The sequence below is a fragment of the Ctenopharyngodon idella genome, chromosome 2, assembly GCF_019924925.1.
Source record: "Ctenopharyngodon idella isolate HZGC_01 chromosome 2, HZGC01, whole genome shotgun sequence".
NCBI classification, from domain to species: domain Eukaryota; kingdom Metazoa; phylum Chordata; class Actinopteri; order Cypriniformes; family Xenocyprididae; genus Ctenopharyngodon; species Ctenopharyngodon idella.
Genome location: NC_067221.1, coordinates 27,048,086 through 27,062,081, shown reverse-complemented (window position 1 = coordinate 27,062,081; position 13,996 = coordinate 27,048,086). Strand labels below are relative to the sequence as shown.

General features: G+C 36.4%; 1 protein-coding gene and 1 long non-coding RNA gene across 4 annotated transcripts in view; one reads left to right on the top strand and one right to left on the bottom strand.

The window, feature by feature from the left end:
• LOC127503734 (uncharacterized) overlaps window positions 1–8,488 on the top strand; it is a 63,557-nt gene extending 55,069 nt beyond the window's left edge. For all 3 annotated transcript variants that reach the window (XR_007927178.1, XR_007927189.1, XR_007927175.1), the window contains exons 3-4: window positions 4,861–6,098; window positions 7,431–8,488. This is a non-coding gene — a long non-coding RNA (uncharacterized LOC127503734). The remainder of the gene's footprint in view (window positions 1–4,860; window positions 6,099–7,430) is intronic.
• LOC127503399 (sialoadhesin-like) overlaps window positions 1–13,996 on the bottom strand; it is a 200,278-nt gene that overhangs the window by 92,649 nt on the left and 93,633 nt on the right. The window lies entirely within an intron of this gene.

Here is a 13,996-nt window from a genome sequence, read left to right as displayed (position 1 = left end):
CGCATTTGAGAGTGCAATTGATGAGTGTGCGCTACGAGTATAGGCGTAATTTGCAGGTGGGGCAGGTGGGACATGTCCCCACCACTTTTTGAAACATCTCGTGGTACGGATGTATACTAATACAAAAGAAACATCTCTAGTTGATTAGCAATTTGTTTGTTTGTGTTAAATAATAGGTGATCTGGCGCTGGGATGTGTTGTTTTTGAAATCATGTTGAGTGCTCGTTGCCGCTGTTATCAATGGCGCAACAGTGTTCTCTTTGCGCTCGTGCACAGTGCGCAGTCTTCACAAGGACGAGCACTTCAAGCTAGAGATCGACCGATATGGGTTTTTCTATAACCGATGCCGATGTTTAGAGGTCAGGGTCAGCCGATGGCCGATATGTGCTGCCAATTTTTAGGGCCGATATCTTGAGGTTTTCCCCTTCATTTGCATGCTAAAATGTCACACTAATAATAAGTGGATGCACAACATTTCTAAACTTATCATCATTTATTGAACACTGACTTGATTTACATAAAAGTTTTAGAGCATTTATCAAGCTGAATTTTTCAAGTTTGTTGGAACATAAATGTAAACTTAAATATACATTTAAATAAAATAAATACTTTATAAATAAAAATCAATTAAAAACTTTGTCATGTTGCACAGCCTTGTATGCAAGGACAGTTCTAAACTCTTTCTGACATTCTTGACGGTTAACGTTAGACAGGTTTAATGAGGATAATAACTGCGACATATATATATAGTCATTGGTCGGAACACATCACTTTATTAGGCTGATGTCCATTTCGCATTACACAGTTGATGGAAACACACGCAGATGCGCACATTCTTGAGCTGAATTTTCATTAATGCAAAGTTGGATGGAAACCCGGATATTGTCTGCATCAAACCATGCTTCCGAACAAATGTCATACACTTCTGCGCAGTGGCGTAGCGCAAATCCGCGGGGGTTCAACCAAGAAGGGGAGCCAATGGATATCACACAAGAAGCAACGTACAAACTTTGCGGAAAAGTTATGCCGGTAAAAGCTTAACCTCGGTCAGTATTCAAAGTGAAAGTAAAAGTGACGGAGCTGCCTGACGCTGCATTAACGGAGCATTTTCTCTCAGAGACGAATTTCAACATAATATGCTGAAAACGGTATATAACTGTCTTAATTTATTCCATTATTTCTCTTGTTGCCCATACATATAGTGAAACAAATGAGAAGAATAGTATTTCGTGTTAAACAGCTTGTTTTTTTGTTTTTTTTTTAAAGTTGGTGCTTGAAGTAGCTAGCCTAAAGCTGCTCTTAATTTTCATTTATAACTGCAGTGTTAGGAAATATTATAGACTGTTAATAATTATAATTATAGGTCTAATTCATTGTATAATAGACCTAAAAAATGTTTAAAACATTTTCAAAGAGGAGCTGATAGCCTAATATTTTATTATCCTAACAGCAAGTCAGTTATGCAGTGATGCGCTGTGAAATTATTGCGGGGCAAATTTATTATAATATTAATTTAATAATAAAAGTAGCTTACCTAATAGTAACAGGCTTACATTAATTGGAAATGCCAAATCCTCTTAATATTTCCAATATTTGTCGGAGTAACGTAGCCCTCAATCACGCAGCAGTGTTTGTGAGAGCTGCCGCCTTCTCCTCCCCAAGCACAGAGTGAAATTCTCCGACTCCGATACAGGAAAAATAAAACAGAACTTATAACACTGGGGCTAATATGTTAGCAAGCAAGCTGCTGGTAGTTTTGGACTACAGTCCTTAAAGTTAACTACAAGTAAGCGAACCTTCAACCAGCTGTAGCATTATGCCAGTTCCCGACGGTTCTATGCTATCCGTTGTTTCTTTCACTAAGTGAAGCAACACTTCATAGTTTACTAGTAATATATAGTAAATATATGGCCATAGGACTTTGAAATATCAGAATTTAAGCCTTAGGCTACCTTTATCTCCCAGTACTGTTGTTGAATCTTCCAAAAGTTTCAATTCACATGCGGCAGCAGCACATTCCACCGCACCAATAACACAGGGCTGCCCGCGGACGTGCCTGGCTTTAAATCGGCGCTACTAAACACGGATATCGGCCGATGCCGATATATTAAAAAAAAAGACAAAGACCTCTACTTCAAGCTATCGCTGTTGCGGACTCAGATCCTATTCGTTCCAGTGAAATCACAAACAAAATGCACATAAACGTGTCTCTGCTCTTTATAAACAATTACTGATGAACATCTTTGGTTTTAATAAGAAAAAAATAAAATAAATAGCACAAGGGCGGATTAGAACCCAGAACCTCTGGCATGCTGAACAAAAATTCTACCTCTAGTCCATCAGGACAATCTAATACTAAATGCAGATTTACATGTTTTCTGACTAATGTAAATACGTTCGAGACTAACAATATATTGTATTATAGTAGACGTAAGGATGAAACTATCATATTAAACATGAGTTCTATGTCAAAAATTTTGCGCATTTATTATTGTAATGATACACACACATTCCTGTCCCACCCACTTTTTAAAACAAAGTTACGCCACTGGCTACGAGCACAGTATAACGGCTGACAGGACAGGAACGTTTTCCTAGGTGAGAGAGACTTCTTATTTCATAACAAGCTATGAAAATAATGTTAGAATAATGACACTGACATATAGCCTGACAACATCTCACCTGACCGCAGATACTGAATCGGGACAACAGGCACTCCACGACCCACTCAGAATGGTCTTGTGACCTACTTAAATTTATGTAAAGGTTATGCAAGTGTTACAATTAAACTCTCTTAAAACAATATTCATGAAATCACCATATATTGTCATTAATATTTGATGAATGTTCTCATAATATTGGCAGAAAATATTCTTCGAGCGTTCTTTAATATTAAGGATCACCAACTTTCTTAAAAATGGCTTAAGGTTGGATGTCACTCAGCAAATTCCCCTGTGTTTTATGAACACCGCTCAGTGTGACCATTAGAGATGACTGACACCTGATGTTAATGAGTAAAATCACTGAAGGAAAGAGGAACAAACATTTGAAGTCCCCATTGTGGTGATCAGTGTTTCATGTAGTTGGGCTCTTGACTCTTGATTGTTTTGTTAGTTTTTCTATGGCTATGTGATACTACTGTGACAATTAGATACTCTAACAAATTATGAAGACATATTGTGAGCATGAAGTTATTAACTATGAACTTGTTTATACTCTCACAGACATGAACAATCAGCATTTGAAACAACAGTGGTGACATTCAAAACTCATTCACAGCTCCCAGCAAGCATTGCGGCATGAATAAATAATGCAGCTGAATTCTTTTAGTATTTATGTTTGAATATTTTTTGGTTGTCACCATTTTTGAAATTTGTATGATGAGTGTAGATGTCTAAAGGGGCTTTCGCACCCAAGGAACCTTCTCATAGTTCCTAGAACTATTGGCTGAAGTACCTGGATTTTGCCATGTTCGCACCGCAGGAACTAGGAACGATTTTAGTTCTAGGAACTCCTTTTGGGTGAACTAAATTAGCTTCTACTTCAGATTAGGGTCTTAACGAGCACTATAGGAACTATCGTTGACGTAAGTGTACATTGATTGGTCAAACGCATGTCAAGCACTGGCACCCGGCCTTTTTAAAAAGCCGTGTAAACATATTTATTCTTCACGAACATGGAAAACAGCGATAAAGGCATTTACCTGTTGTCTGCAGGGTTGTGTTCTTTTCTCTGCCTTGATTATATGTAATACTGAAAGTTGTCATAAGAGATTTCGTCTCTTAGCCCCAATTTTTGCTCTTTTTAGTCGCATAAATTGTGTGTTTACATTCCATCTCCATTATCATGAATCCCACGACACACAACAAACACAGCTCCGATCATGGCATTCTCCATCCACCAATTTTTAACGTTTGTAAATGCCGCGTTTAAAGACGCCGTAGTCAGCTGCTTCATAGTTCCTACTGGCGGTGCGAATGCAACCATGGCCCGGGGGAGAAATTAGTTCCTGGAGAAGTATCCTAGTGGCTAGTTCCTATAACTGAGTTCCTTGAACTATTCGGTGCGAAAGTCCCTTAAGTGAGTCTCAGCTTTTTCAGAAGGTTGTTTTGAGCAGTTATAGAAGATCTCACACAGATCTCTTTAGAGTTATAAATCATCTTTATCACAATGGTGAGAAATAATAGTAGTCGTCAAGGGTCAAGAGGCCAACTAAAGAAAACACCGATCTCCATAATGGTGACACCAAAAGAAACATTTTTTAACCAAACTGCTGAAATCAACATCTAAACCTTTGTTAATCTCAATAATAACTTTTGTACATGTTTGTCAGAAAAAGTAATTCTGGTTAGTAATAAGTGAAGCTGGTAATGTTGTTTGTGGAGTTGTTTAATCCTCCTCTGCTGAGATCTTGAGAGATTTAATGTCTTCTTTTATCTTCAGTTGATTACATCTAAGGCTGTAGCTGGAAGTCAGTTGTAGTTTCTGTTCTTGTTGTTTCTCATTCCTTCAGTGATTCTGCTTGTTAGCAGCAGGTATTTGCATGTTTCAAGAACTTACCTTAAAAAACGTTCCTCTAACATCAAGAAAACTGGATATTTTAACATTTCCATAACCAAAACAGTTTGAAAATGTTCTTAGAACAAAAAATTGTTAGCTGGGTCTGTCCTCAGTGCTGAGAGGTTTCAAATTTCAACTGCTCAGTATTAGTAATCTAATCTGTCAGAGCACTTTCCCATATAATGGCACATTTGTTTTCCTATCTACTGTATTAATCATTGTATATTTATTATATATTTACTGTAAAAATGACTGTTATTTATTATACTTATATATTATTCTCGTATCTTTATTTTATAGAAAAACCACACACACATGCTAAGCAGAATTTCTTCAGTGTACCGAGTTGTGGTGACAATAAAGGGGTTATTCCTGCATACCTGATCATCTCTGGTAATCTCTCTAACTGGACACTTCCTAGTGGATCTGTTATCAACCGGCAAATTCACATGAAGAAAAGAAGCAATATCAGTAGCCATTAATTTTTACACTTTCTCTGATTACTGTCAAGGGAATCTGAAAGTTCATTCACCTCCCTCATCTGAAGTTTTCATTGACAGCCTATGTTTGACTGTGAAGATATACAGCAACAAGACTTGCCTTTACAGGCACAATGGTCACATGGATGAATTCCCAGAAATCATTTGCCTTTCTGTTACTGGGCAAAAGTGAATCCTGAAAGTTTGATTAGCTCAGCTTGTTGCTCAAGTTATACTGGTTAAATATAATATTTAAACCCTGCTGTCTAGTTCTTGTTTCCTCAATCTGCATAAGCTGTTTCAACACACTAACTTTCTTTAGACTTAGAAGCTCATGCAACTTGTCCTTAAAAGCATATTTCTTAAGCATATAAAACATATCAGCATAAAATATTAATCTTGCAAGGAAAAGGAGTGTTGTGACCACCTTTTTATGACCACAGAGAGGCTGATGATTCTGCAACAAAGTGTTTTTGTGTGTGTGTGAGAGACACGCCTGTTGCACATGCTCAGTGTGCTCCTACGAGACCTTGCATGCAAGCCACATCCTGTTTCACTCAAGATAAAACATCTGCTGTAAGATTTGAGAATAATTCCATATCAGCTCGCCGGTTCAAACGGATCTTTTAAACCTACTAGACAAGCCATGGATTTTGAGAACAGCAAAGAAGGATGTAAAAATTGCAAAGAGAACTGCAATAACAAATGCCAATGTCACTGTCACACAATAACCCAGAGTCCAAAACCTAGGCAAATGACTGAGGAGATGCCTGAGAAGCCTGAAATGTCTTCAAAAGAGTGCAGTTACTGTCATTGCGGCTACTGTTATTTTGGCCCCTGTGATTGTGGCTCCAATGATGGTGGCACTGGTGATGGTGGCTCCGGTGATTGTGACTCCTGCGATTGCGGGTCCTGTGATTGCGACTCCTGCGATTGTGGCTCCTGTGATTGTGGCTCCTGCGATTGTGGGTCCTGTGATTGTGGGTCCTGCGATTGTGGGTCCTGTGATTGCGGCTCCTGTGTTATTCAGTGAATGCTTGAAGGATGTTGTTCAGACAGGTGAGAAAAAAATGTTTTATGAACACTGTCTCTTTAATAACTGCTTCTAAAAATGTGGACATTTTACAATTTCTCTCCAGATTGTGAATTTTAATCTAATTGTGGCCATTTAAATGTGCTCCGAACATTGATCAATACTTCCACAACATTTATAAATCTTGCACAAAAAAATAAAATAAAATAAAAATATCAAAAATATTATCCAAAGCACATTCACGGAACAAAACAACACACATGTATCGTAGTGCTACATAGAAATATATTATAAATAAAAAAAATAAAAATATAAAAAGAGAGAATTAAGAAATGTTTTGGAAAAGAGTAAATTGCACATCAGAATTGCACAGAGCCCCTATTGCAAAGGTGGAAAACCTTATTGCACAGTGAAAAACTAGAACATTGATTTCAAAATCCCCAAAAACAAATGAGACTTTATTGCAAAATGTTAGTAAAAGGTAAAAGTGACTTGCTTTAATTTAAATGAAAGGTCTTTGCACACTGAGTCTGGATTTTTTGTATGTTTTTTCGTATTTGTCATCCTAAAATTCATCACACACAGAAACCTTGCACACTGAGTCTGATGTGTATTAATTAATCTGTTGAGAAAAAAATAACCAAAACAATACAAAATGTAGTCTTCAAGCAGTGATGATTATTTTGTTGTCCTCTTTCTTCTTAAAAAAGAGAAAAAAAAAAATGAAATACTGGGTCCATCCAATCCTGAGACTGCGTAGAGAGGAAGGAGAGTTCCACCTCCTAATCAAGGAGCTGCGTGATTATCCCTAGCGATTCGAAGTTTACTTCAGGTAAAGTCAGTGGCTCAGTTTGATGTTTTGCTAGCGATACTTGGAGCCACAAGTTAAAAAAAAAAGACCACCAATATATATGCATTCCACACTTTGTTTGTCATACAGTGCTTTGTGCTGCGAGACAAAGTGGATCAACTTGTCAGACGCCATGCTGGATTTTGGCGTTCGCTTGTACGGTGGCTCTGAATTGTCAAAACACCTTTCAAACTGCTTGCTACAGATGCGAAAAATGCAGAAAATTAAACCTGATCTGAATTTTTTTTTATGATGGACGAAAGTTTCGGAGGCAGTGTGTAAACGTGATTAACACAACGTGAGGTCGTATTTATTTTTTAACGTGTGAAAATTTCGGACTCAGTGTGCATAGACCTTATACCTTAAATTCACTTAAATTTTAAGGTTGTTTAGATTTTTTGACTTACAAAAAGACATAAACAACCTCATTTTATTTGTAGGCATAACAAATATTTCATGTTGATACTGTGATACTGAATCTTTTTTTTTTTTTTTTTTTGTAATCAAGTAATTAATCTGTCCAGAGTAGATGGATTTGTGGAGACGCCGCGGTGCTCAGGACAGCTTTCAGCTCCAGTGAAGAACATCATCAACACAAAGACAACAGCACTGCAAACTACAATCAAAATCAGGACGTCTTTAGTGTTATTATGAATGTTAAACATCATAAAGATAATATTACCTGTAAATAACTAAACTGGTTACATTTTATGTGAATGTATTCATTATGCATGTGAAATTATTGTAAAGTTATACTGCATTTTCTCTGTAAAAATACATATTTTTCTTTTATAGAATGTGGCCTTTTACAGTATGTGGCCTGAAGCTAAAATGCTTTTATCGATTATTAACTAAAGATATTAGAGTAAAGTTGATGTTTTTAGTTTTAATGGTTAGATTTTAACAATTATGTGTTTGTAGTTTAAATTCATATTAAGTAATATTCTTTATTACTGGACTCAAATGAAATGTGTTCACATTGTTACTACAGTAGCATGCCATAAAGCATTTTACAATAAGAGAACAGTAAAATTAACATTAAACTACTGTCATCTCTGCTGCCAGTATTTCACTGTTAATTTGAGCATGTAAAAGGATGGTCAACCTTCCTTTTTCCTGTTCCAGTCTAATCTTCAGTTGATGATCTTTGACTGTTATTTCCTGTTGTTTTCTAAAGTTTGGCACTCTGTGCTGCCATGCATTTCATGGTTTTTATTTTTTACACTTTTTTTAAATAGTGCACATGCTGTTAAGCAGAATCACTGAAGGAAAGAGGAACAGCAAGAACTACAAATGACTTCAGCCACAACCACAAATCATTAAATCTCTCAAGATCTGATTAAACAACTCCACAAACAGCATTACCAGCTTCACTGTCTCAAGCTAATGGCTTTTTTTATTTGTATCTGACTGTATGATCTAATTAAGAGAAACTAGAAGTGTCTATAATGAACTTTGTCCATTTGAATTTCTTCTCAGCACTGCTCATTGTCTGTATATTAGACATTATGCAGCAGTGTGTTTATGGGCTGTAGTATCCGGAAACAGAGATAATTATATAAAGTTTTTCCTTGTTTTGATTTTTTTTTTTTTTTTTTTTTTCTGTAAAAATGATTGAATTTGCTATGTAACTTTTTCAATTCAGCCATGTACTGAATTGAAACAAAAGTAAAACTATTAACACTCAAAAGAAATATATCTATTGTACAACAACTGTATATACACAATACACTTTTAACTTTATTGTGAAAATGGCACTTACATAAAAAGTGACAACCACAATTCACATTTTTTTTAAAATTAAAATCATATCAGCGTTTTTGGATAAGCACTTAATATAAAATTGGCAATTTTTTGTCTGTATTAATACATATTTTCTGTGTTGCTGTGACATTGAAATAATAAAAAAACAAACACTTGACATAATCAGAAAAGAAAATTATAGGCAGAACAGATAAGAGATGCTAAACTTCAAAATAAAAAGACAAAACAAAACACTATAGTGACCCACAGTGGTTACTAGAGGGGTTTCAGACACAAAGGCTTGCTGTCATGTAAAGAAGCTAATTATCAGGTTAGCATGATTATGGCAAGCGTTTTGACTTTTATTCACATCTCAGGATATGAATTCTTGATATCAACAATTTAATTTTCACTAGTTAAAATGCTAATTCTTGATATCAGGAATTACATTTTCACTAGTAACAATGTTATTTTTTGATATCAACAATTCAATTTTCACTAGTTAAAATGCTAATTTTTGATATCAAGAATTACATCTCCACTAGTAAAAACTATAATTCTAGATATCAGCAAATTATATCCTGGGAATGGAAATATGCAAGCCGTATTGACTTTTAATAATTCCCAGGATATGAATTCTTGATGTCAACAATTAAATTTTCACTAGTTAAAATGCTAATTCTTGATATCTGGAATTAAATTTCCACTAGTAACAATGACAATTTTTGATATCAGGAATTACATTTCTACTAGTAAAAATGTTAATTCTTGACATCAACAATGATGTCATCACTCACAGAAATATGTATTCTTGATATCAACATTTGAATTTCCACTAGTAAAAACTAGAATTCTTGATATTTATCACTAGTGAAATGTCACTATAGGCTGCCATTCAAATTCAATTCAATTGTTGATATCAAGAATTGATTTCTTACTAGTTGAAATTCCAATTTCACATATCAGAAATACAATTCTTACTAGTAAAACTCATAATTTTTGATATCATTAATTACGTGGTGACTAGTGCACATATCTATTCTTGATATCAACAATTGAATTGCTACTAGTAACAATGTTCATTTTTGATATCAGTTGATTGTCACTAGTGACAATGTTAGTTTCTGATATCATGAATGTGATTGTTACTAGTAAGAAAGCCATTTTATATACAAATAATTGAAAATAATTGTTTCTTATTTTTGTTGGGTTTTTAGCTCTCATTTGTAATACGATATTTAACAGTAAAAATTCAGATGTTTTCTCTAGCAGCCATTGTTCGTTACCACGGCAACCGCTTGAGCTTCCGCACTTCACAAGCTTCTCTTATCTAGCACAGTTATTAACTGTTCATTACAGTAGAGGCGGTTCGCCGGAGATGAGGCGAATCTGATATATCTATAGAGCTGCAAGTCAAGAGCACTATGATTTATTTATTTATTTTCAATTATTGATTTCAATGGCTTACTGGGAAAACTCCTGTTTTCTCCAAATCCTGAAGCCTGATTAGTTCACGTCTATGCAAGTGCACAGGCAAATGGCATTTCAGCCTGCCAAAATGGGTGGGGTTGGCTGCTAATAAAGGCCACGGAAATCCCAGATCTCGTCAGAATCTTTATCCTTCAGCGCAAAGATCATCTCGCTGCCTCGAAGAAGAATGAAGCCTCTCTACTCGCCTCTTCTTGAAAAAAGCCTAGCAGTGGATTAGACGCTCTGCAAGCAAGTGGGATCAGCGGCACTCTGCAAGCAAGCTGACTGAACGGCACTCTGCAGACAAGCACTCGGATGAGCACTCGGAGTGCGCCTCTTGCCTGTGCTGAGGCGGCGCTTCTGGATTCCAGCTATCTGCACTGCGAGGAGTTGAATCTGGCGAGCCTAGTGGTGCTGGCGTGCCACTTATGGCTCAATCTCACTGAGATTAAGGATGCTGACAGGATGGCTTTTCTAGATTCCCCCATATTCGGCTTTGTGTAACATTACATTGAGGCCCAGAAGTCATTGCAGGCTATGTGTCACTTCTTACCTGAAAGAGCCAGATCCACCACTGCCTCTATTCACTCCAAGACGGCCCCACCGACTCAGCAGCGACCCAGGCCAGCTTCAGCGCCCGTCCAGCCCCAGCCGAAAGTGGAGCTGGAAGTCAAGCCACGCCTTCGCCCGGCTAAATGCTACCCTTTTCCAAAGCATCAAGGGCCTTGCCCAAAACTAGAGCTGGACCCCGTACAGCTGAAGCAGTCCTGATCCTGCAGGTTGGAGAAGAAAAGGGTTAAGTCCCGCCAGGACTGGACAACCCTCAAGGTGTACTCGTCTTTTTGTGGGCTGAAATGCCATTTTTCTGTGCACTTGAACAGACGTGAACCAATCAGTCTTCAGGATTTTGAGAAAACAGGAGTTTTCCCTATAAGCCTCTAAAACTGATGCAATGCTCATTATCTCAGGGAAACAGGGTTACGTGAGTAACCTTAAACGTTTTTGCGGATCCATGTGAATGGGGATCATTTTGACAACATTGTCATTGGTAACTTAAACAAATGTGTGGTTGTCAAGCTCATCAGTCTAATTTTAATTTTTTTTTTACATGAATCATTAACACAGCAGAATCCATCACAAATTATGCACGCAAATTTCTTAAAGGATTAGTTCATTTTCAAATGAAAATTAGCCCAAGCTTTACTCACCCTCAAGCCATCCTAGGTGTATATGACTCTCTTCTTTCTGATAAAAACAGAAATATTAATAAATATCCTGACGCATCCGAACTTTATAATTGCAGTGAATGGGGGTCACTAGTATGAGCTGAAGAAAGTGCATCCATCCGCATCCATCAATCATAAACCTATACTCCACACGGCTCTGGGGGGTTAATAAAGGCCTTCTGATGTGAATTGATGCGTTTGTGTAAAAAATATCCATATTTAAACAAGTTATGAAGTCAAATATCGAGCTTCCACCAGACCGCCTTCCGTATTCAATGTACACAGAAGGTGTAAACCTCTTGCAGTTCACTACTGTACGTCATGCGCCTTCCCTATTCAACTTACGGAAAAGTGTAACTGACGCGACGCCAGTTTACACTTTCTTCGTAACTTGAATACGGAAGGTGGTCTGGCAGAAACTTGATATTTGACTTCATAACTTGTTTAAATATGTATATTTTTTTTACACAAACGTTTCACTTCAGAAGGCCTTTATTAACCCCCCCGGAGCCATCGGAAGCACATATTTATGATGGATGGATGTGGATGGATCCACTTTCTTGAGCTCATACTCATGACCCCCGTTCACTGCCATTATAAAGCTTGGATGCATCAGGATATTTATTAATATTTCTCCGATTGTGTTCATCAGAAAGAAGAAAGTCATATACACCTAGGATGGCTTGAGGGTGAGTAAAGCTTGGGCTAATTTTCATTTGAAAGTGAACTAATCCTTTAACAGCTGTTCCTTTGTGGAAATGAAGAATGTTACATTGATTATATTTGTGAAAACTAATATGGCTGCTGTTCTATTTGTTCAAATAATTCTAGGAAAATATGCCCTTAAACACAATTTGATGTATTGCACAAGCAAATTAACACCTGTGAGTTTACTTTTTTTTTTTTTTTTATCCATCCTTTTTTAGTCAGTGTATTTTGGCTGGATCTAATCAACACAAATTTACAAAGCAAACAAATGTTCAAAAAGAATAGTCACAACAACCCAACGCAAATGCTCCTGACCACTAGGGGACAGTGCTGACTTAAAAATCTCATGAAACAACTATCTTATACAAAAGATGGACTAATTCTAATGACCACAGTTTGCAAATGAGTGTGAGGGATAGCAGATGGATGATGGATGATGGATACTGTGAGTATGATATGATATGTTAGAAAGAAAGCATGAGGGAGTAATTTTTGAGGATGCTCTGAAAAGATCAGAATTTTTGTTAGGTTTAATTTTGTATCTGAGCTCTCAGTATCTTGTTCTCCTTGTTGATGGTCTCACAGACAATATACATCCCTCTCATACTTATCTTAGGCCTGGTTTCATAGATAGGGCTTAGACTAAACTAGGATTAGGCCTTAGTTCAATTAGGACATTTAAGTAACATTACTGGTGTGCATCTTGAGACAAAACAATGGCACTGACATAATTTAAGAAATGTCAGTTCAAGTTGCTTTCAGTTAAAACATGCATTTTAGTCTGGGACTAGCTTTAGCCTTGTCTGTGAAACCGGGGGATAGTGTTTTTCTGGTCTTTAATGTAGATTATATTTATGAGTTATTTATTATCTATTAATTCTTGACACTTCCGAAACAAACCAAGTTAACATATATGTATCTTTATGTAGTATATAAACTCAATTAAATAATTTGAATACTCACCTGTTCATAAATGATCGCTGTCTGACTCTAATCTAATGTTGTTGTATGTGTATATTATATGTAGTGTGTGTGGGCATATGTTTTTGAGTAACAGCACTGACCTTGAAAACATCAAAAACTTCAACAAACAGTAAGTTCATCAGCCTGGTTTTATTACATTCTTGTATACTCAATTTACACAGCAGTGGCCTTTCAAGCCTCATGTATGCAAGTCATATAAATGGCATAAATGCAACAACTGTCCTAGTGTGTCTGCTCTTGATTAACTGTATTGATGAAATTCATTTTGATTTGACCACAAGCATATAAGGCATCCGAGTAAAAAGGAGCAACATTTAAACTATTTATATATTAAACTGAAAATGCTCATAAGCGATGAAAACAAATTTTGTACAACAAAATTAAAGGTATAATTCACCCAAAAAATTTAAATTATCCCATGATTTTCTCACCCTCATGCCATCCTAGATGTATATGACTATTTTTTTCAGATGAACATAATTGGAGTTGTATTAAAAAATATCCTGGCTCTTCCAAAATTTATAATGGTAGTGAATGGCGCTCATGATTTTGAAGCCCAAAAAAGTGCATCCATCCATCATAAAAGTAATCCACATGGCCCCAGGGACTTACAGTGGAAGCGTATGACATATGACATAGGATGAAGGAGTAGCGTAAGCTTAGGTATGAGTAGACGCTTCTCGCGGTTCAAACAAATAGGGATGGGCAACAAACTCATTTTAGACTTCTAATTTGTGACCAGTGTTTAGTTTTTCTCTATCCTCTTTGCTTCCACGTTCATCAATACATCACACGTTGGGTCAGAGGTTACTCTTCCACCATAACTCGATTTTTGAATTCATTTTTGACAGATTTTATATATTTTTTTATTTAATAAAAATGAATGGTTCAAAAGCTGGTGACTTGAAATCTGAACAATAAAAAAGGACTACATTCAGTGAGT